Below are 23,865 nucleotides of genomic sequence, written 5' to 3' on the forward strand. Positions count from 1 at the left end.
ATTATACTACCGTGGTCATATGGTACCTTGCATGGTACTAGTTCATAATTATCGGGTATTATCGCTCGACCCGTATTTTATTCCAAATTGACCGCTTTCAACGAAACTTGTTTTCTTTAATCCGTATACCCCTTTATCCTTCATAACACTTATTTATCGCTTGTTATAATAACGTAAGTACGTTAACGTCAAGATGATCTCATCCCCGAGTCTACGTCGGTTAACTAAAAACGAAATTTTAACGTACGAAAATGCGAGATGTAACAGTATGTTACCATCAAATCACTTTAGATGGATCAGTGCCACCACGTGGATGTCATCAATCTTGCCAAGGTAGTGCTTGACTCTATGCCCATTAACTCTAAAGACCTCTCCATTTTTATTTTTCAAGTCAAGTTCACCAAACGGAGTCACAAGCACCATTTCAAAAGGTCTAGTCCATTTCGACTTAAGCTTTCCCGAAAACAGACGTAACCAAGAGTTGAACAAGAGAACCAAATCACCCACTTTGAACTCTTTGCCACGAGCATACTTATCATGAAGGTACTTCATCTTGTCCTTATATTACAATGAACTGGAGTAGGCATGGAATCGGAATTCATCAAGTTCATTAAGCTGCTCCACATGAAGATTTGCTGCCACATCCCATTCAAGATTCAGCTTCCTCAAAGCCCACATGGCCTTATGCTCTGACTCAACCGGTAAATGGCAAGTTTTCCCAAATACCAACTGGTACGGAGACATACCAATCGGAGTCTTGTAAGCAGTCCTATAAGCCCATAGAGCATCATCCAATTTCTTTGACCAATCGGTCCTATTTGCATTGACCGTCTTTGACAATATACTCTTGATTTTCCTGTTTGAGACTTCAACTTGGTCACTCGCCTGAGTGTGATATGGAGTAGAAACTTTATGATTGACACCATAATTTGCAAGTAAAGTGTCAAAAGCTCGATTACAAAAATGAGACCCCCCATCACTTATGATTGCTCGAGGAGTGCCAAACCTAGTAAAAATGCTCTTCTTGAGAAAACAACAACACTCCGAGCCTCATTATTGGGTAAAGCCGTAGCTTCAACCCACTTTGAAACATAGTCAACTGCCACTAGAATATATGTGTTCCTACACGAACTAACAAACGAACCCATAAAATCAATGCCCCACACATCAAAAATATCAACTTCGAGAATGGTGTTGAGAGGCATCTCATCCTTTTTTGAAATTCCACCCGCTCGTTGACATTCGGCGCATCTCTTCACAAGTTCACTTGCATCCTTGTACAAAGTTGGCCAGTAAAACCCACAACTAAGAATCTTCGAAGCGGTCCTCGCCCCACCATCATGACCATCATAAGGAGAGGAATGACAAGTCTCTAAGATACTCAATTGCTCCTCCTTCGGGACATACATCTGGATCACACCGTCAGTGCAGATCTTAAACAAGTACGGCTCATCCAAATAGAAGTCCAAACTATCACGTTTAAGATTCTTCCTTTGGTTAGAAGAGAGCTCACACAGGATTATGCCATTCACAAGGAAATTAGCAACGTTCGCAAACCATAACATGCTATTCACCGACACAGAAAGTAGTTGCTCATCGGGAAATTAATCATTGATCTCTAGGCCATCACGAGGCCTTACCTCTTCCTCCAAGCGGGACAAGTGGTCCGCCACTTGATTTTCACAACCCTTTCGGTCCACAATCTCCAAATCAAACTCTTGAAGTAACAAGACCCGTTGCATCAGCCTAGCTTTGGAATCCTTCTTCGTCATCAAGTACCGGAGTGTGGCATGATCGGTGTGAACTATGACCTTGGTGCCCATGAGATACGACCAAAAATTTTCCATTGCGAACACAATAGCCAACAACTCTTTTTCAGTCACCGTGTAATTCACTTGAGCATCATTTATTGTCTTGCTCGCATAATGTCACACCTCCTTTTTGCGCGCCTACCCCGAAGGATAAATGCGTGAGGGAGTTTTTCCAATTTAAGTGACATTATTCGAAAATGAGATTATTTATTTATTTCAGAATCGCCACTTGGGAAATGTTTGGCTTTTGGTATCCCAAGTCACCGATTTATCTTGAATCCCAAATCGAGGAAATTTTCGACTTTCCAAATGAAGTCTGCGAACCAAAAATTCTAAGTAAGGAATTCTGTTGACCCGAGGGAAAGTGTTAGGCACCCACGGATCCCGTGGTTCTAGCACGGTCGCTTAAATTGTTATAATGGCTAAATATCTGATTTTAATACATGTTATAACTTGTGCTTTTATTAAGTTTAGACCGCTTTTATTATTATTATTTTTTTAATAGGATTGCAACGTCGTGAAAATGCATCTCGAACCATGTCGCAATCAATGCACCCGTGGTTGTTAATACATTCCGACTCCGTTGAGATTTGGATTTGGGTCACATAAATGCGCACCCGAATTTAAGAATGTAATTTAATTAAAATTGCGCCTAAAGAGTCTAACGCGTTATTATCTTTGGGGAAAGCCGTGAAGTTCGCTAGACGACTCATCCCGTGTTCTAAGTATTTTTATTATGACCGATTATTGAGAGCCCCGTAATTTGCATTTTTTATTTGGCGAGGCTCGTCTCATAATTTTTATTTAAAGATCAATCTTGAAGTGACTATGATTTTTTTTAATTTGTCTTTAATAATAAAAGAAGAAAACCTAATTATTTAACCTATTTGAAAGAAACAAATCCTTATAAATCCATTCCAGATCAGCCAAACCCAATAAACAAATAAATCAAAATGTATCCTTTAGCAACTCGTTCAAGACAGCCCATATTGTGTTCATAAGGGGGCTGGACGGTTTGAGCCCATAGTGAACCCAGAAACATGACAATGGTTTCAATTTCGAAACCTGCCAAGGTTTTATGCCCAAACAAGCCTTTTTTATTCAAATTGCAGGCTAGTCCTCAATCACTGGATACTCAGACCATTTAATTCATTTAACAGTGCACATATATGGTGAATGCAAAGATTAATTTCATTTATAAAGGGGTGGGGACGAGATGGACTTTCAACATGCACATGCAGCGCGTATATTTCAGACAGGAGATGTATCTAGTGCTTTTGAATCCAAACGTATATAGTTGTATAAACCCGGCACTCCAAATTAAAACTCAAACTTCAATGCTATTAAAACCAAACTACGTGAGTCATTGATAGATTCCCTTAAGCACGGATTAAGTTAGGACTCACTGTCTGTGAATAAAGTATCTAATGATGAATGAACTTGAATCATACTAAACTATACTAAGCAACTGTATTAACACAAATTCCCACTTACGCCAGCCCAAATCAATCCAAAACTAAATACAAATGATTTGAAGTTAGTCCACTACTTGACTGTTTGATGATTAATTGTAATATGTAGATCTGGAATCAGTTATTTTGTTGCTGACTTTCAGTTAAACTAATGATGTTATTAAGATTATTAACTAAACAAAATTCCAGCAACTAAATAGTCCGTTAACAGTTCAAAACAAATCAAATTATACAGTAGCTGTCTCAACCAATACCAACCAAAACTAAGCTGTATTAAGTAATTACACATCAACTAATATCTATTTTTTGAAACATGAGTGCAGGGTAAACTACATGAGCAACAGGGGTAAAGTATGAATATTTCCATTTTTTCATCTTTCAAGTCATAGCTACATCAAAGCTTAATTCGAGTGTGTACCTGGATGTTGAAACACAAGAAGAAGAAGAAGAAGAAGAAGAAGAAGAAGAAGAAGAAGAAGAAGAAGAAGAAGAAGAAGAAGAAGAAGAAGAAGAAGAAGAAGAAGAAGAAGAAGAAGATCAGCAACAACAATATGGCAGCAGTAACACAGCAAATAACAAAAGCAACCAGCAGAATGAAACCCAGTGAACAAACCAGAAATAACCCAATAAAACAGTACCAATCTCCAACCAAAAATAGACTCGGGAAACTCAGTTGAGACCCGGAAATAACAATGTTAATCACAGGCAGAAACAGGTGAATCCGAAACACAGTGGAACAATAATTTCTGATTTTCCAACACTCAAAGAAAGAAAACTCTATTGTCTTAGGTTCTAAGAATCTGAAGAGGTTTTTCTTTTTGCCTCTTTTGTTTTGTTTTCTCTCTAGTTCAAAAATAGACTCCCTTAGGTTCTAAAAAACTCTCTTTTCCCTCTCAAAACTCCCTCCCTTTATATATCACAACATGCCTCCCTTTTAGCACTTGGTCCATTAGAAAACTGATTTTCTCCCATGTGATCCCTTTTGTTTTTCCACTCAAAGCTCAAAAGAAAAGTATTCCCCATCAGATTCCCCTGACAGCCCTCTTTTCATTATTAAAATGATTTTCCTTTATTAAACTAAATAAGTATGGGCAACATGAATATGTCCTGACAGCACATGCTGTCAAGTTAACTTTAATTCATTAAAGAAATACAATTCACATGCTTTCTGATGTCCAAAATCTAAAATGAATAAACATGGCTAGTAATTCTATCTAAAGTGCATAAAACAGGGCTATCAATTCAATATCAATCTAAACTAAACTCTGAAATCTACATTAAAACTGCAGTTATAACCAATTCAACTTCCTAAATTTTGGACTGAACTTTAAACCAAAATCACATCAACAAACAAAGGAGCTTAGCAGAACACTGAAACTGAAGCTAAAGCTGAAATCAAAATTCATTGATACTTAACAGAAGACCCAATAACAGCATTATCATGAATCAGAACACAAACCTATTGAGCTATCCAGGTCAAACTTCAAATTAACAGTGGCACATTATGGGAATGATTAATTCATAAGTCCAAATTAGGCTAAATAGAGTGAAGGAAATCCTGCGATATACTGAACTTAACGAAGATTGATGAATATCAAAGAACAAAGAGCCACACATCACATATACGGGACAACCTGAACCAATGCTAGAAAATCCAACATACATTATTTAAACAAAACAAACAAAAGAAACCTACTGAAATGGACTATGAAATCAAGGCCAGGATTAAAACTACTATCAGGTTAAACTAAACTCACACATAACGAACTAAACAATAAATTGACTAAACAGTTTACAGCATATAACCAACAATTAGAGAAATTGGACCCAATAAACGGTCTGATGAGTGTAAGCACGTGATTTTTGCCCTATATGAGAAATACTCCCAAAAAATGCAAAATAAAATGATTTTCCTTGGTGTGCAATTTTGAGTATTTTTGTGACATTTTTGGATTATTATTTGTATTTGTCTGTGTTTGTTTATTTGCTAAATTAATAAAAAAAATACAAAAATATATCGCATTGGCATGTAGGATTTAATTCTATAATTGTTAGTAATTAAATTAGTTTTATCAAAATTAAAAAAATTACAAAAATATGCATTTTTTGCATTTTTAGCATTTAATGTCCAAATGAACAATTTTATGCTTAATTATTACTTAATTGTGCTTTAATTGTTATTGGTAGTTAATTTGCGCTTTTATAACTTAATTTAGTTTTTAATAATAATTTAAGTATTCTTATGATTTAGTTTTAGAAAATAAAAGAAGAAAAGATAACAAAAATACAAATAAAAATCGGATTGGGCCACTTCTTCAATTTTCAACCCCAGGCCCAAACAATTGTCCACGACCCAATCCACTTCACACGGGTAGACCCGGTCCGCCCCATTAACCCATTAACCCAAGACCCACTCTTCATTTTGTCAAAACACAAAACAAAAACAAAACAAAACAAAACAAAAACCCTAAAAAACCTAAACTAAACTCACCCGCCCCCTCCATCTTCTTCCTCTCCAAACCTTCAAGATACCAAACACACCAAGCATCCATGGCTACCTTCCCATACACAACAAAACACGCACACACGCAGCAGCCCATCCATGGTTGTTGCTTCTTCGTCTTCCTCGTCGCACAACCCGCCATGGCTAGTCGACGCTCGTCGAGGCTCGTCGCCGCTGTTTCTCCTACTTCCTCCGAGCTGCTGCTTCATCGTCCAAACCCCGTCGTCAGCACTGCCCTCCTCCACCTCGCTTCTTCTGCTTTCAGCTGCAGCTCGCACAAGCTGCTACTGCCTTCATATTCCCCATCCAAACGACGCAGCAACTCGTCATTGTTGAATCCATGGCCGAGCTGCATCTGTTCCAAGCTCGTCGTCCATGGATGCGTCGTTGTTGTTTGTTCGTAGTTGTTGTTCATGGCTTGAGTCTCGACCTCCATCCATGGCTGCCGTAGTGGCGTCGTCTGCCTCGCCGAACTTCGTCGTCTACAAGCAAGCCAAGCGCACCTCCAGCTGCTTCTGTCTCACAACTACTGTTCCGGTGTCAACTAATTAGGTTCGATGTCGTCAAATCCCTGTTCGAGTTCGTCGTTGTTTGTTGTTGAGTCCGGACAGATTTATTTCCATTCGATGCTTGTCGAAACAGTCCGTACATATTTCATCGATCCGGTTAGTGATTTTTGAGTTTTACTTTTGCCCGTATTTTGTTTTGATATTTTTGAATCTAAAATCGGCAAATGTTTGTTTTGTTCATGTCTATGGTTAGATATTTGATTTTTGGTTTTGTTCATGTTCATGTGTTTTTTGTTGAATTAATTTTCAGATTTCAAATGGAAGTTAATTAGTTATTTTTCATGTTTATTTCATGTTTGTATTGTTGTTTAAGTGAATATTTGTTGGTTTGATGTTTGTTAGATTCAAATTGAAATTTAATTAATTATTTCTTCAATTTGTTTCATGTGTTATGCATTTTTCAGAAAATATTAATGTTGTTTGAATCGTTAGAATCCGTCATGTTTGTTGCTAAAAATAGATTTAATTCATGTTCATCTTTGTTTGAAGTTCATGTGTAAATTCAGTAATTTAATGTGAGTTTATGTTTGTTTGTGATTCGCTTGATTTAATTTGAATCATGTATATTGTTGTTTGTATTGTTGTGTTCTTGCTCATACATTCATGGTCTAAATTAACCAGGATTGGTTCCCGATATGGTTAATTCATTCCATTAATTTTGAGTTGTGTTGTTCTTCGTGTTCATATAATTGTTATTGAAGATTGTTGAGAAATTGGTCATCTTGACTATATTTTGGTTGAGTTATGATTAATTGATTGTTTAGAGCAGAGGGTTAATTTGGTAAATTGCATTGCATTCGGGGGTAGATTTGTAAATTGCAATAAGGTCGGAAGGGTAGTTTGGTAATTGAACATTATTTTGATTCTTTATGTTAAGCATGGGGGACAAATATAATGGGGTGGGGTTTTTGATGTACTTGTTTAATATAATGGGGGACAAGACAAAACATAATGGGGAGGAATCTTGTACTTTTTTAATATAGGCATGGGGGACAAATTGTAATGGGTTGGGAATGTGTTAGTTGTTTAATGTAGGCATGGGGGACAAAATTTAAAATAAAGAAGACATTTAATAGTGGGCCAAAGCATGCCATTGGGGGAATAATTTTGGGGTTGGGAATGGAAGACTTGTCTTGCTATATATAGAGGACTATTCTTGACATTAAGGGAGAACTTGAACCTTGAGAGGATTTTTTTGGGAGAGAAAAAAGAAGAGAATTTTTAGAACTTGAATATTAAGAGATACTTGAGAGAGTTTGTGAGAGTAAAAGAGAAATCCAATTTGAACTTCACTCGAATAATTTCTGTTTGCTTTTCTTCGAGTGTTATTCAAAAATCCGAAGCTACTGCATCTCGTGTCTTTTCTCTCTTCTGCTTTGACTGCGATTGTACTTTTTTCACTGCTGAGTTTACAATCTATCACTGGGTTATTCTACTGGTTGTTACTGGTTTTGCGGTGTTGCGGAACCTGCTGTTGCTGCGTTATTACTGTTGCTGACTCCTACTTCTTTGTTCTTGTACTGCTGTTTCCAGGTACACATTTGTACACTCTTGGCTTGAAGCGAAAAATGAAATATTAATCAGGCTCCTGTTCCTGTTGAATTCTTTTGTTTGGATCTGTGTTTGAATATTAATTTTCCTCTCTTCGTATAAAAATGTAGTCGATTAATTAATGAGTAATGAGGCTGCATATGTATGATTTCTTCATCTAATAATGCTAGTTTAAATTATTTGAAGAATAGTTAATCGGCTTTGATATTATTGTGTATTTATCTCATGTTCTAGCAAATAATAAAATGTGAAATGAAAGCAGTTTTTCCTTGTACAAACGCGATCGCAATTTTCCGTTCACATAAGCCGTAACTTAATAACTAATAAGTTGCGTTTTTCAGCATGTAAATAATTAGGAGATTTTTCTTTTATTTTAGAGACGAACTTAATAGAAAATGTAGTCGCTATAGGTTTATCCTTTTAAAATAAAAATGAGACGAGCCTCGCCAAATAAATCACAAACCGCCGGGGCCCTCAATAAAATGCATAACCATTGACTAGATTTTGGATTTGGCCGTTTAATGAACCTTCACGGCCTCTTCCCAAAATAAATACGCTAGTCGCTTTAGGCGCGCCTTTAATAATTTAATTTCCTTAAAATCGGGTGCACATTGATGTGACCCAAATCCAAATCTCAACGGAGTCAAAGTGTGTCGACGACCACGGGTACATTGATTGTAACGCGGTTCGAGATACATTTTCACAACGTTGCAATTCTTGATAAAAACAGTAAATGATAAAAGCGGTTAAAAGTTAAATTTTGCACATAAGTTCACACTTGTATAAAATCAGATAATCAAGCCGAATATAACAGTTGAGCGACCGTGCTAGAACCACGGAACTCGGGAATGCCTAACACCTCCTCCCGGGTTAACAGAATTCCTTATCCGGATTTCTGGTACGCAGACTGTAATATGGAGTCATTCTTTTCCTCGATTCGGGATTAAAATTGGTGACTTGGGACACCCTAAATCTCCCAAGTGGCGACTCTGAAATAATTAAACCAATTCCGTTTCGATTGTCCTTTAATTGGAAAAAACTCCCTTGCGCCCTCGCGGGTGCGGAAAAAGGAGGTGTGACAGCTCTGGCGACTCTGCTGGGGATGATAACCCAGAACCACTGGTTCAGGGTTAAGAATTCGAGCTTAGAATAATTGTTATTATTTGGCTTTATTTATTAACTGATTTTATTATATGTTTTAGCCTAAATGTGCTAAATGCTGCTTTTACCGCTTTGATATTACTTGGACTGTATATATAAACTGTGCCGAAACCCCTCTCTTCTCTCTCTTGAGGAGTGCACGCTGGTCGTGACTTCTTTCTGTTAGTGTCATATACCAAAATAGAACGAGGATTCGGAGGAGTTGCAAAACCGGATGGCCTTTTGGTTACCGGTACACAGCTCCCATCCTCGGCTCGAGTTGTCCGCTCGGGTAAGCCAGGTCTAGAACAAACACCTAGGCTTTAAAACTTAGTATAACAAAGCCTCATGTCGTATCCCTAGTAGGAACGCTTATCTGCATCATGTGCATTTGACTTAGGGGACTCAACACAGGGGTTGGGTCCGTCTAGGACTAGCAACCTAATGTGAAAAGACCATCCTGATGCATCCTATTTGTTTTCCGTGCATTTATTTTGTCTCATTGACCGGTGTTTGAATATTATGAATATTGTGAAATTGAAAAAAAGAAAAGAAATAGCAGTTAGGGAATTGATTGTTTATTTTTGAAAAAATCCAATACCAAAATACTGTCAAAACTCTGCCGAAATTTTGAGAAAATAAAAAAAAACGTCTTATTAGTTTGTTTTATTAAAAGCAAAGGAAAAAATAGAAGGAAAAAATCGTTGTTCTGTCTCGGTTGTTCAAAAAAAAAATATAGAAAAAATAAATAAAATAGTTTGTTTGCTAAAAAATATTTTGTTTTGAAAGCGGTTTTATTATTAGTTGCAAATATATATATATATATATAAAATCCAAAAGTTTTTCTTTATTTCCAAAAATGTATATATATCTTTATTTGTTGCAAAAATATTTGTCTTGCAAAGTCTAGAAAAGTTCTTTTAGACTCCCAGTTTTCGAAACAAAAATCCAAAAATATTTTTCATTATTGACTTCTTTAGAAAGTTTTTCTTTTTAATTATAAAAAAAAAACGTATATATATATATATAATAAAAAAAATCCGAAAATATTTTCCCTCTTCTTTAAATATTGAAAAGAAAATTCAAAATTCAAAAAAAATATTCTTTTAGAAATCATTTCTTTTAGTAAAGGTAAAATTCCAAAAAAAAATATATTTTCTTTCTTCTTTAGAATAAGAGAAAATCAATCAAAAATCCAAAAAAATATAATACTTCCTTTATTCTGTTAAGCAGTTCTTTCAAAAATTCAAAAAAAAAATAATTTATTTACTTTATTCTTGATTGCCCGAACTACGCGGGTTTGATTCTCACCGGATGTGAGATACGTAGGCAACCCTCATCGAGTCCAACCCCACCTTTTGCTAAAAAAGCCAAAAACGAATAAGTAATAAAGTAAAAAAAACATGTCATAAATAAGTCGGGTGATGTCCAACCCACCTTTTGCTAAAATAGCCAAAAACAAATTTAAAAAAAAAACATGTCAAAATTTCAATTCTATCATAAAGAATTCGGGTGATGCTGTTTTGTCATAAATAGCCGAATGTTCCCGAAAGGGACGCCGGAAGGCTGACTTTGCATAAACAGCCACTTTTGGGTCATATTTAAGATTTGGTCCAGTTGACCCACACAGCCTTAAAAATCTTCGTCCCCGAGACGTTGAAAGGCCGTGTTTGTAGTATTGAGTTTTCTAATTTGAAAATCGATAAAAAGAGTCATAAATAAGTCAGGTGATGCTGTTTTGTCATAAATAGCCTAATATTCCCGAAAGGGACGCCGGAAGGCTGACTTTGCATAAAACAGCCACCTTTTGGGTCATGTTTAGGAGTTTGGTCCAGTTGACCCGCACAGCCTTAAAAATCTTCGTCCCCGAGGCGCTGAAGGGCCGTGTTTGCAACTCCACGTTTTCATTGTAATTTGAAAAAAAAAACAAAGAGTCAGCAGTTAGGTGAATACCGTTCGGAGTTTTGGTCAAAAAAAAAAAAACCAACCCAGCTTCGGCCGCGTCTTAAACCGTTCTTGCCGAAATAGCCTTAGAGTATCTTTCAGTTGTCGAAAGGTTATTTTCGTAAAAGAACGGACAAGTTTGTAAAAGTGTCATAAAATAATCCTCCTCGGCCTCGAATTCATGTGGAATTTGGAAGGGGCCACGTTTGCAAAAATAACCGTTCGGTTGCATTTGTCAAACAGAGGAAGGGGGTCAGCCTTTTGTTTTTGAGTTTGTAAATCTTTTGATTAGAATATGTGGGTTGTTTGATTTTCAAGTTTGCAGGTCATCTTCAAACCTTTGAAACCTAGTTTGTTTTAAAATTGAAAATGTGTATTATTGTTTAGCTTTTATTGGTCCGAACTACGCAAGGTCTGATTCATGCGGGGTCATGATACGTAGGCAATCTCCATAAGATTCGACCGCTTTTAATAAAGAAAGAAAGAAAAAAAAGAGAAAAAGAAAATACAAAATAAAATAAAATACAGGGTTTCCCAAAGTGCTTTAAAAGGGGACAAATGAGCAAGCCGGGATGACGCATGTTGTTTGAAGCAAAGCATGTAGAAACGGTTAACTGCCTAGGAGCATTACATCCTCTATGTGTTGTGATCAAATCTGTTAAACTCTAACGCTAACAAAGCTTGTTGTTATCTGAAACCAGACAAGTTAGTTGTTAAAGAACTCTGGCAACACACTCCTATCAAACCAGATCCAAAGGACCGGTAACAACAAGCATGACTACTTCAGAGAATAGTAATGAGGAAGAAAGGCCGATGAGCCGGTTGTTAAAAGAAGCGATGGAAAAGATTGAAAGGATGGGACTAGAGATGAATGCAATGCAGCTAGCCCTAGCCAAAACACAAAAGAGCCCTGAGACACTGGGGCACATGCCGGAATACCCTCACTCCGGCCCTTCAACAAGCCATCCGAATCCCCGTTATCATCAAGAAAGAAGCCCTCATGATTCCCAAGCTCCACCGCCCCATCAACCTCTCCCAATACCAAATGTTCCGACTTATATGGGACCCACATCAGCCACCCTGCAAAGATCAAACAGCGAGCCATTGCTTCAGGCTCCCGATACGCAATACTATCCCCCTGAGTCTACATTCCATGCCCCCGAACCACATGCCTACAATCCACATTTAGAGGCACCGGCAGAAATTGAAAAGCCGGTTAAAGCCCCAGAACAAGATGAGGTATTGAGGAAATTCAAAAGCCTGGAGCAGTCCTTCAGGAACCTGCATGGATTGGGCAACCAGGTCAGCGTGGCCTACAAAGATCTATGCCCTTTCCCGTATGTCCAACTCCCGGTTGGGTTCAAGATGCCTAAGTTTGATTTATATGAAGGGCACGGTGATCCCATGGCACATTTGCGGGGATTCTGTCGTAAAATGAGAGGGGCAGGCGGTAAAGATGAACTGCTGATAGCCTATTTTGGCCAAAGTCTGAGCGGATCGGCACTCGAATGGTATACCAAACAGGATTCCAGCAGATGGTACACCTGGGATGATCTGGCACAGGCTTTCGCGGGTCATTTTCAATACAATCTCGAGATAGTCCCTGACCGTCTCACATTGTTGAGGACCCGGAAAGAACCCGGGGAAAGTTTTCGCGAGTTTGGGTTCCGCTGGAGAGAACAAGCAGCCAGAGTCGATCCTCCCATGAGAGAGGGAGAGATGGTGGACTACTTCTTACAAACCTTGGAGCCAACTTACTTTGGTCATCTAGTGACGACAGTTGGTAAATCTTTCAATGAAGTAGTAAAAATGGGCGGTATGATCGAAGAGGGACTCAGGTCCAACAAAATCCTGAGCTATTCGGCAATTAAAGCAACCACTCAGGCCATCCAGAGCGGCACTGAGGGTGTACTGGGGAAGGAGAAGAAAGAAGATGTCACGACTGTTGAGTCTGGAGCCTGGTTCGGATCTAGAGGCCCGTCACCCTACTATAGCCACCCACGACCCTACCACCAAAATTACCCCCGCACTCCATATAGCCCTCCACGACATTATTACTCACTGCCAGATCCCCATTTTTCCGTTCATCATGCACAAACCTATACCCACTCTCCAGCACACGTACAATGGCGTGCTTCGGCTCCCCAAAATACATACCCACCTCCACCAAACATATATCCACTTCCGAGGGCCTATAGAAATCCTCCAGGGTCAGGTTTCCGGGGGAATCAAGCTTTTAAGAATGAGAGGAAGCAGAAATATACTCCGCTGGGAGAATCCTATACTACCGTGTTCCACAAATTGAGGCAGTTAGGCCTATTGAATCCTATTGAGCCCAAATTACCAAATCCCCTTCCTGAAAATCTTGACCCTTTAGCAAGTTGTGAATATTGTTCGGGGGCTCCCGGACACGATACTGAGAGATGTTGGAAGTTGAAGAATGCCGTTCAAGAACTCATCAACACAAATAGGATCGAGGTTCAGGTTCCAGAGCCGCCAAACATTAATGACGATCCATGCCGGTGAAAATAAATGAAAATTGGACGGTCAACAATTGGACGGCTACTCCTCGTCCTATCCGAAGGGAGTCTTGGTAGTGGGCTCTGATTTTTCTTTCTTGTTTTGGATTATTGCAGAGTTGTAATCTAGTTTTGTTTTAGTGTGAAACTCTATTATCCCGTATTTCTATAAAGCGAAAGCTTTTCTCTTCTTATTTTGTTTTAAGTCTGTTTTCTTCCTTTTCTCTTTCTAAACAAAGCTCTTTATACTGATTCCAATGATGTGGCATGCATAACGGATCTTCAACTTAGTCTAAAAATCAATCTGATTCCGAACTGATTATACAAAAGGTCAATCACGATGACGAATCGGGATACGATGATAATAAAGCCTTCAAAGAGACAAACAGAGAGTTAAGCTAGTTAGAAAAGAAATCCAAGCCCAACTTAAATGACGCATAAGACATCAATTTAGGGGATGCAGACGATATCAGGAAATTTAAAGAGGGACAGCAAGTGTTGAAACGGATCCTCCCACATCAGGCCAAAACAAAATGGCAAATTTGTCCCGAATTGGCAGTGTCCGTCTATTGTGACCAAGATGTTATCCAGTTGCACTTCATGTCAGATAGATGTCGAGGGAAGATGTATCGACATGGCTATTAATTGTTGTTTGTTTGTTTATACTTGGCATTCATCGGAGAATGAAATGACGGAGGCAATTTTTTCTTCTATCCAAACATTTTAACCTTTGCTTCCCCTTTTGAGCCTTATCTATTCTTTCATACCCCTCTTTTGGAATCAGTAATGAAAATGAAAAAAAAAAAGAGAGAAGAAAAATATAATAAAAACAAAAGAAAAAAAAGAAAGAAAAAAAGAGAAAAAAAAAAGAAAAAAAGAGTTGTGAACTACGTTTGACCTGATTCCTCAAAGAAGGATACGTAGGCGCCTCACGGCTCGGTCATAGTGTAACCAAAAAATAAGAATCCCCAAGCAAGAAACTGGGGCAGAAGTTATGTTTGTAATGTTGGGAAAGAAGTTCGATTCCAAGAGTTGTAATGGTTTTTACCCATCAGAATTATTTTGAACCCTTTTTGATGCCCTCCTTTTCTTTTAGCCATAAACAAAAACAAAAAAAAAAACCATGTTGATGTCCAAAAAAGACCTCCCGATCAGAATCCGAGGAAAGCCAAGTTTAAGCAAATAAAAGCAGAGAAAGTCGGCAACGAATTGATAACCTAAAGAATCCCCAGCAAAGAGTCATATCGGCATCATAAGGCGACGATAATTGAGAGAAATGAGAGAGTCTCATCAGTGAAAACCCCTCGAAGGGCACTATGAGGCGACAAGGATATAAAGGGGGCTAGCAAGATAAGATTGGCAAAAAAAATGGGCCGCATCCGGCGAAAGTTGGGCTTCTACACATCCCCAGCAAAGAGTCATGTCAGTAACACTCCAATCTCCAGCTTAGAAAATAAAATGAGAAGAGTCTTATCGGTGAAAACCTTCACAGACACCATAAGGCGACGAGAATTGAGAGAAATGAGAGAGCCTCATCAGTGAAAACCCCTCGAAGGGCACTATGAGGCGACAAGGATATAAAGGGGGCTAGCAAGATAAGATTCGCATCCGGCGAAAGTTGGGCTTCTGCACATCCTCAGCAAAGTAAGGCCGTCAGAAAAATTGATCGATATGAATAGACTGAGTTGGTTAATCCAGAAATGCATGACATGATCATTGGGATTGATTGTACCATTCGGATAAGTTCTTTATTTTTTCTTTCTCCAACATTTGTTCAGAAAGACTTTTTATTTCATCTTTTTAAAGTCATCACTTTTTATTTTGGGTTTATAGTGTTTTTCTCCAGTAGTTTGTTTTTTAGAAGGATTTTGTTTTTCAGAGCTTACTACTAATTGCCAAAATGCTGCGAAGCAAAAGGCGAACAGGACATGCCAAAGATAATGCAATGAAACGGGAAAGACATTTGTTGCAAGACTGAATGATGAGTTGGCCTAAATGTCAAGGGGGTATAGTGAAAAAGGGGTCGAGATGCAAGAGCATCCTTGGCCGATCATCGACCAAATTCCAAAAAGGTCGGACAATGTGGAGCAAGGAAAGAAGAGGAAAAATCACCCCCAACGGGAATGTGTTCACCAGCAGGGACATGATCCCCAACAGTAATATCATCCCCAATAAATAGTATCATCCCCAGCAAGTTCTGATAGTGTAATGGAACGCCGAAAAAAAAAAAAGGGAAAGAAACCATGTTTTTTTTTCTCTTTCTTTTAAAACTAACAAAATCTTTCTTTGATTTGAAACAGGGAAAAGAAATGTTACAGATGGCGGAAGAACATGCCATAAAGAAGATCATCAAACCGGGGCAGAAAATTTTCTCATCGCGAAAATTTTCTCAAAAAGACAGGCGCCCACCTGAATAACGAGAGGAATACTTTTTGTCTGTGCATTTCATATTTCAGGCACCCACCTGTATAACAAGGGAATACATCTCATGTCTTTACCACCAGGCGCCCACCTGTATAACGAGTGGAATACTTTTCAGTCTTTAAATTTCAAACCAGGCGCCCACCTGAATAACGAGAGGAATACTTTTATGTTTTAGTTTGATCAGGCACCCACCTGTATAATAAGGAAATACATCTCATGTCTTTACCATCAGGCGCCCACCTGTATAACAAGGGAATACATTCCATGCCTTTACCAATAGGAGATACACTTCCTAGGTCTAGTTTTTCCAATAGGAGACACACTTCCTAAGTTTTACCCATAGGAGACGCATTTCCTCCTAAGTTTAATTTTAACCATAGGAGAGGCATTTCCTCCTAAGTTTAGTTTTACCCATAGGAGACACATTTCCTCCGAAGTTTAGTTTTACCCATAGGAGACGCATTTCCTCCTAAGTTTAGTTTTACCAGTCCTAAGTTGTTATTGAAATCAGGAGCCCGCCTGAAGAGAGGAATGGCGTTTATTTTAAAAGTTGAAGTTGGGAGCCCGCCCAGATAACAGAGGCATACATCTCAGTCTTTTCATTTCAGGTGTTGAAATTGGGAGCCCGCCCATAATAACAGAGGAATACATTCAGTCTTTTCATTTCAGGTGTTGAAATTGGGAGCCCGCCCAGATAACAGAGGCATACATTTCAGTCTTTACTTTCCAGTATTGAAGTTGGGAGCCCGCCCAGATAACAGAGGAATACATTTCAGTCTTTACATTTCAAGCGTTGAAGTTGGGAGCCCGCCCATAATAACAGAGGAATACATTCAGTCTTTACTTTCAAGTGTTGAAATTGGGAGCCCGCCCATAATAACAGAGGAATACATTCAGTCTTTACTTTCAAGCATTGAAGTTGGGAGCCCGCCCAGATAACAGAGGCATAAATTCAGTCTTTTCACTTCAGTCTTTTCATTTCAGGTGTTGAAATTGGGAGCCCGCCCAGATAACAGAGGCATACAATTCAGTCTTTATATTTCAAGTGTTGAAATTGGGAGCCCGCCCATAATAACAGAGGAATACATTCAGTCTTTATTTTCGAGCATTGAAGTTGGGAGCCCGCCCATAATAACAGAGGAATACATTCAGTCTTTACTTTCAAGCGTTGAAGTTGGGAGCCCGCCCAGATAACAGAGGCATAAATTCAGTCTTTCATTTCAAGTGTTGAAATTGGGAGCCCGCCCATAATAACAGAGGAATACATTCAGTCTTTATTTTCGAGCATTGAAGTTGGGAGCCCGCCCATAATAACAGAGGCATACATTCAGTCTTTACTTTTCAAGAGTTGAAGTTGGGAGCCCGCCCATAATAACAGAGGAATACATTCAGTCTTTACTTTCAAGCGTTGAAGTTGGGAGCCCGCCTAGATAACAGAGGCATAAATTCAGTTTTTATATCTCAAGCGTTGAAGTTGGGAGCCCGCCCAGATAACAGAGGCATACATTCAGCATTAATTTTCAAGTATTAAAGTTGGGTGCCCGCCCATACAACAAAGGCATAGGTTTCAAGATCAAGTCAGAGGACAATAAAACAGAGGGTTACAGCAGGAATACCCAACAGGAAACAATAAAGTCCCAGCACATACTCAAGAGCATGGGTCAAAAGGAAGAAAAGCATCAGAAGAAAAGCACCGGAGGAAACACAAGCCGACGAGAAAGCCAGACAACAAGAACATATTTCAGTCTAGCCTAGCTTCTTGTTTTTATTTTAAGTACGGTGTAATAAGGAGATCGGTAAGCAGTGATAACAACATGCAACAACAGTAACATTGCAATCCCACGGTAGTCCCAGCAACCAAAATTTCCCGAACTACATTAACCTGATTCCCCTTTAGCCAGGGATATGTAGGAAACCTTTGAAGCAAAGGTTCGGTTAAATCTTTTTCAAAAAAATGCTTCACCCGGAGTACTCGAATGGGCAAAAATCGCTCGCTTTATCTTTGCACGAAAACCCTTCGTGTCTCCGGGCAAAGAGGGGCAGCTGTAAGCACGTGATTTTTGCCCTATATGAGAAATACTCCCAAAAATGCAAAATAAAATGATTTTCCTTGGTGTGCAATTTTGAGTATTTTTGTGACATTTTTGGATTATTATTTGTATTTGTCTGTGTTTGTTTATTTTCTAAATTAATAAAAAAAAATACAAAAATATATCGCATTGGCATGTAGGATTTAATTCTATAATTGTTAGTAATTAAATTAGTTTTATCAAAATTAAAAAAATTACAAAAATATGCATTTTTTGCATTTTTAGCATTTAATGTCCAAATGAACAATTTTATGCTTAATTATTACTTAATTGTGCTTTAATTGTTATTGGTAGTTAATTTGCGCTTTTATAACTTAATTTAGTTTTTAATAATAATTTAAGTATTCTTATGATTTAGTTTTAGAAAATAAAAGAAGAAAAGATAACAAAAATACAAATAAAAATCGGATTGGGCCACTTCTTCAATTTTCAACCCCAGGCCCAAACAATTGTCCACGACCCAGTCCACTTCACACGGGTCGACCCGGTCCGCCCCATTAACCCATTGACCCAAGACCCACTCTTCATTTTGTCAAAACACAAAACAAAAACAAAACAAAACAAAACAAAAACCCTAAAAAACCTAAACTAAACTCACCCGCCCCCTCCATCTTCTTCCTCTCCAAACCTTCAAGATACCAAACACACCAAGCATCCATGGCTACCTTCCCATACACAAACAAAACACGCACACACGCAGCAGCCCATCCATGGCTGCTGCTTCTTCGTCTTCCTCGTCGCACAACCCGCCATGGCTAGTCGACGCTCGTCGAGGCTCGTCGCCGCTGTTTCTCCTCCTTCCTCCGAGCTGCTGCTTCATCGTCCAAACCCCGTCGTCAACACTGCCCTCCTCCACCTCGCTTCTTCTGCTTTCAGCTGCAGCTCGTGCAAGCTGCTACTGCCTTCATATTCCCCATCCAAACGACGCAGCAACTCGTCATTGTTGAATCCATGGCCGAGCTGCATCTGTTCCAAGCTCGTCGTCCATGGATGCGTCGTTGTTGTTTGTTTGTAGTTGTTGTTCATGGCTTGAGTCTCGACCTCCATCCATGGCTGCCGTAGTGGCGTCGTCTGCCTCGCCGAACTTCGTCGTCTACAAGCAAGCCAAGCGCACCTCCAGCTGCTTCTGTCTCACAACTACTGTTCCGGCGTCAACTAATTAGGTTCGATGTCGTCAAATCCCTGTTCGAGTTCGTCGTTGTTTGTTGTTTAGTCCGGACAGATTTATTTCCATTCGATGCTTGTCGAAACAGTCCGTACATATTTCATCGATCCGGTTAGTGATTTTTGAGTTTTACTTTTGCCCGTATTTTGTTTTGATATTTTTGAATCTAAAATCGGCAAATGTTTGTTTTGTTCATGTCTATGGTTAGATATTTGATTTTTGGTTTTGTTCATGTTCATGTGTTTTTTGTTGAATTAATTTTCAGATTTCAAATGGAAGTTAATTAGTTATTTTTCATGTTTATTTCATGTTTGTATTGTTGTTTAAGTGAATATTTGTTGGTTTGATGTTTGTTAGATTCAAATTGAAATTTAATTAATTATTTCTTCAATTTGTTTCATGTGTTATGCATTTTTCAGAAAATATTAATGTTGTTTGAATCGTTAGAATCCGTCATGTTTGTTGCTAAAAATAGATTTAATTCATGTTCATCTTTGTTTGAAGTTCATGTGTAAATTCAGTGATTTAATGTGAGTTTATGTTTGTTTGTGATTCGCTTGATTTAATTTGAATCATGTATATTGTTGTTTGTATTGTTGTGTTCTTGCTCATACATTCATGGTCTAAATTAACCAGGATTGGTTCCCGATATGGTTAATTCATTCCATTAATTTTGAGTTGTGTTGTTCTTCGTGTTCATATAATTGTTATTGAAGATTGTTGAGAAATTGGTCATCTTGACTATATTTTGGTTGAGTTATGATTAATTGATTGTTTAGAGCAGAGGGTTAATTTGGTAAATTGCATTGCATTCGGGGGTAGATTTGTAAATTGTAATAAGGTCGGAAGGGTAGTTTGGTAATTGAACATTATTTTGATTCTTTATGTTAAGCATGGGGGACAAATATAATGGGGTGGGGTTTTTGATGTACTTGTTTAATATAATGGGGGACAAGACAAAACATAATGGGGAGGAATCTTGTACTTTTTTAATATAGGCATGGGGGACAAATTGTAATGGGTTGGGAATGTGTTAGTTGTTTAATGTAGGCATGGGGGACAAAATTTAAAATAAAGAAGACATTTAATAGTGGGCCAAAGCATGCCATTGGGGGAATAATTTTGGGGTTGGGAATGGAAGACTTGTCTTGCTATATATAGAGGACTATTCTTGACATTAAGGGAGAACTTGAACCTTGAGAGGATTTTTTTGGGAGAGAAAAAAGAAGAGAATTTTTAGAACTTGAATATTAAGAGATACTTGAGAGAGTTTGTGAGAGTAAAAGAGAAATCCAATTTGAACTTCACTCGAATAATTTCTGTTTGCTTTTCTTCGAGTGTTATTCAAAAATCCGAAGCTACTGCATCTCGTGTCTTTTCTCTCTTCTGCTTTGACTGCGATTGTACTTTTTTCACTGCTGAGTTTACAATCTATCACTGGGTTATTCTACTGGTTGTTACTGGTTTTGCGGTGTTGCGGAACCTGCTGTTGCTGCGTTATTACTGTTGCTGACTCCTACTTCTTTGTTCTTGTACTGCTGTTTCCAGGTACACATTTGTACACTCTTGGCTTGAAGCGAAAAAAGAAATATTAATCAGGCTCCTGTTCCTGTTGAATTCTTTTGTTTGGATCTGTGTTTGAATATTAATTTTCCTCTCTTCGTATAAAAATGTAGTCGATTAATTAATGAGTAATGAGGCTGCATATGTATGATTTCTTCATCTAATAATGCTAGTTTAAATTATTTGAAGAATAATTAATCGGCTTTGATATTATTGTGTATTTATCTCATGTTCTAGCAAATAATAAAATGTGAAATGAAAGCAGTTTTTCCTTGTACAAACGCGATCGCAATTTTCCGTTCACATAAGCCGTAACTTAATAACTAATAAGTTGCGTTTTTCAGCATGTAAATAATTAGGAGATTTTTCTTTTATTTTAGAGACGAACTTAATAGAAAATGTAGTCGCTATAGGTTTATCCTTTTAAAATAAAAATGAGACGAGCCTCGCCAAATAAATCACAAACCGCCGGGGCCCTCAATAAAATGCATAACCATTGACTAGATTTTGGATTTGGCCGTTTAATGAACCTTCACGGCCTCTTCCCAAAATAAATACGCTAGTCGCTTTAGGCGCGCCTTTAATAATTTAATTTCCTTAAAATCGGGTGCACATTGATGTGACCCAAATCCAAATCTCAACGGAGTCAAAGTGTGTCGACGACCACGGGTACATTGATTGTAACGCGGTTCGAGATACATTTTCACAACGTTGCAATTCTTGATAAAAATAGTAAATGATAAAAGCGGTTAAAAGTTAAATTTTGCACATAAGTTCACACTTGTATAAAATCAGATAATCAAGCCGAATATAACAGTTGAGCGACCGTGCTAGAACCACGGAACTCGGGAATGCCTAACACCTTCTCCCGGGTTAACAGAATTCCTTATCCGGATTTCTGGTACGCAGACTATAATATGGAGTCATTCTTTTCCTCGATTCGGGATTAAAATTGGTGACTTGGGACACCCTAAATCTCCCAAGTGGCGACTCTGAAATAATTAAACCAATCCCGTTTCGATTGTCCTTTAATTGGAAAAAACTTCCTTGCGCCCTCGCGGGTGCGGAAAAAGGAGGTGTGACAATGAGAAAGAGAGAAGTACTGAACAAATGACAAGAAACAAATCAAGACAAAGATACAATTTAAAACAGACAAACAAAACTATAGAAGGAAACAAAAGAAATTAAGGAGAACTTACTGTTCTTTTCTCGGATTTCAACAGTATGCCCTTTCGAACTTGAGTCCTAGTCAGTATCATACGTCTATTTTGTGAGAAATAGGCCTACAATACTGAATAGAAACCAATCGACACCTGAAGCTTTGACACGTCTTGAAACGTTGAAACCCTAGATCCGTCATTCGACGGTTTTTACTCATGTTCGAGCCAATTTGGTTAGGGATTAAGGACGATGAGGTAAAGGGGATTATTGGGTGTTAGTCTGGGGTCAAGGGGACAGCTAGGGCTTGGAGGGGAGATTTTTGATCGAAGATTCGAGGAGATCCAACAGGATTCGAGGGAATCTGTTGATGGTTTAGGGATGAGGGAAACCTAGTGGTGGTGTGGTGTTAATTAGGGGTGGATTGGGGTGGTTTCAGGGTTCCGATCGAATCTTCAAACGAAGATTCGAGACGGTGGGGGATGATTCGAGGTACAAGGGTCATGGATTCGTGTTGTGGATGGGGAGATGGCTTAGGGGTGTTATTTTGGTGGTCACCGGCGTTGATGCCGACGGGTTTATGGTGAGGGGGTGGAAAGGCTGCGCTAGGGTTCCGAGGTCGTTTGGTTCGTCTCTTTCAGAGACGAATGGGGGTGGTGTTTGGGAATGAAACGGGTAAAAGGGGATTGGGGGTCTTTGACACATTAAGAATTGACCTCTTAATCTGGGCCGTTGGATGATGGGATCCAACGGCTCTGATTTAAAACCAATGGTGGGGCGGTCTGGTTTAGTAACGGGTCAGGGTTGGATAAATGGATGTGGGTGAGGGTTGGACGATCTGGACCATTGGATGAGGATGGATGAACGGTCGAGATTCGCTGGTCTCGAAACGACGTCGTCTGTTGCTTCTTTGAGAGCTGAAGGTTTGGACCGGGTATAGGTCTCGTTTGGGCCTGATTTTGGCCCCAAAAATGAAATGTCCCAGTCCAATTTTCTTTTCTATTTTTTGTTCTTTTCCTTTTAAATTCCTAGTTTAATTCCGAATTTACCAAAATCCTAAAAATAAATTATAAAACAACAATTATATTACACAGACATTAATTGATTCTTAGCAATAATTAACACACAATATCAAATATTAATTAAACAAATTCACACCATTAAACAATAAAAATGACAAAATTACCAAAAAATAATATTTTTTGTGCTTTTCATTCCAAATATGATTTAATTAATTCCTAATAGCAGAATAAAATCCTAAATTCATGCAACATATTTTTTTGTATTTTTAATTAAAAATAAACAATCACAGACAAAACTACAAATAACTATCTGAAATACCATGCAGATTCTAAAGATTATACACAAAGACAATTTGTTTTATTTTTGATTTCTTTTGGAGTAATTGTCGTGAGAGCAAAAATCATATGCTCACACATAATACACCAGATGAAACATTTTATTCACTTTTTGACCCAAGATCGCCCCAACTGCAATATCACTAGTATCACACATAAGCTCGAAAGGCAAGCTCCAATTGGATGCGGTAATAATAGGAGTTGTGGTCAACTTGTGCTTGAGAAGTTCGAAGGCTTGCATACATCCTTCATTGAACATGAACTTGGTATCTTTTTCGAACAACTTGCATAAGGGATTCACTACCTTCGAAAAGTCCTTGATAAATCTTCGGTAGAACCCCGCATGCCCAAGAAAACTTCTAACTACCTTGACTGAAGTAGGGGGAGGGAGCCTTGAAATCACTTCAATTTTAGCTTTGTCCACCTCTATACTGTGCTTTGAAATTTTATGGCCAAGGACTATGCCCTCCTCAACCATGAAGTAGCATTTCTCCCAATTAAGCACAAGGTCGGTTTCTCCACAACGGGCCAACACTCTATCAAGATTTTTCAAACATTCATCAAACGAGTCACCCACAACACTAAAGTCATCCATAAA

Source organism: Nicotiana tabacum, chromosome 7 (assembly GCF_000715075.1).
Source record: "Nicotiana tabacum cultivar K326 chromosome 7, ASM71507v2, whole genome shotgun sequence".
Lineage (NCBI taxonomy): Eukaryota > Viridiplantae > Streptophyta > Magnoliopsida > Solanales > Solanaceae > Nicotiana > Nicotiana tabacum.